This window comes from Euphorbia lathyris, chromosome 2 (genome assembly GCF_963576675.1).
Source record: "Euphorbia lathyris chromosome 2, ddEupLath1.1, whole genome shotgun sequence".
NCBI classification, from domain to species: Eukaryota; Viridiplantae; Streptophyta; class Magnoliopsida; order Malpighiales; family Euphorbiaceae; genus Euphorbia; species Euphorbia lathyris.
Genome location: NC_088911.1, coordinates 52,364,027 through 52,365,383, shown reverse-complemented (window position 1 = coordinate 52,365,383; position 1,357 = coordinate 52,364,027). Strand labels below are relative to the sequence as shown.

At 30.7% G+C, this 1,357-nt stretch overlaps 1 long non-coding RNA gene across 1 annotated transcript; it reads right to left on the bottom strand.

Moving 5' to 3' along the window:
• Positions 1-232: 232 nt before the first annotated feature.
• On the bottom strand, positions 233-769 carry LOC136216901 (uncharacterized). The gene is made up of 3 exons (XR_010683403.1): positions 659-769; positions 389-566; positions 233-306 (listed from the first exon to the last, which is right to left on the bottom strand). It is a non-coding gene; the product is annotated as an uncharacterized lncRNA (long non-coding RNA).
• Between the last annotated feature and the right edge of the window lie 588 nt (positions 770-1,357).

The window sequence follows — 1,357 nt, the reverse complement described above, 5'->3', positions numbered from 1 at the left end:
TATCAAGAGCCTTGTTATCAATGACGTCTATCTTTCCAATAAAATGGTTAATAACGAAAACATAGAAATGGGCAGCATAAACAACTGGAAAAAATACCTAAAAAAAAACCCATTAGCAATCATAATAATTACAAACAACAATTAAAGTAAAACACGATTTACTTTTAATATAATTACCAAGTGATAACTCTCTAAACTGTTTATTTTAGCCTCATGAAGTTCATAACTAATTCTCTCAAAAAAAGCATTGTGTCTGTCGCTGTACTTGGTACTTCCAGGAACTCCTTTATTAGTACACAGTAAAACCTATACAAAAATACAACATTCATATTAATATAATCCAATTTCTTTTTAACAAAAAAATATATCAAAATGTAAAAACACATACAAATGGTAGAGTAGAGAAGAAGAATCTATGCACAGAAGTTGGACCCTTGCACTTCTCTTCAGAATTCAATATTCGAGACCACGCATCAACCACATTACTAACCAAATGATTGCTTCCTGACAAGCTCATAATCTCCTCTCTATTGATTGTGGACAAACAATCACTATACAACAACTCACTTCAAAAAGAAAAATAAAATAAAATAAAAACAATCAGTATAACTTAAAGAAAATTTAAATTAACACAAACAACATTCAATTAAGATCTTACTGTGGGTCTTCATTAGAAAAAGCATATTCAACCAACATTCTCCGCGAACTAAGCATATTGTTTAGTAAATGCTCAGACTCAAGCAAAAATGGAGACTGTAAATATCCAGGCAACTTTGAAATCCTTTTTGAACGATCTCCAACACCAACTTCTTGTACTTCCTCAACTACATCTTTGCCTACTCTCCTATTAACAACACAAAGAAAATAACAAAAGGGAAAAAAATTAACCAAGCTCAAAAACAGAAACCACATAATCTTAAATTCTATTCTCATGTTCTAAAATATAAACCATATGTTCCAAACACACATACACATGATCTAAATTAAAAAACTTCTTAAATATCACTTACCTTGCATTACTATCAGAAACATCATCAGCAAAACATTCATCAAGCCCAGCAACCCCTACTCTAAACACTTCTTCAACAAACTCTTCCCGAACTTCATCCAAATCAAATTGACTATATTTCATACCACACCTACTTTTCCACTATAAAATATAAAAAAATTAAAACCATAAAATAAATTATAATTTCAAAATAATGCAACAAAACACATTTATTATAAATGGACTATACCTTTTCAGCAAACTTCAAATCCTTGTCCATCACAATATCTCTCATGAACCGCATTACAAAAAAACCACATGTTTTGTGATCTTTTTGCTCTGGCACACCCTACAACACAACAACCACAA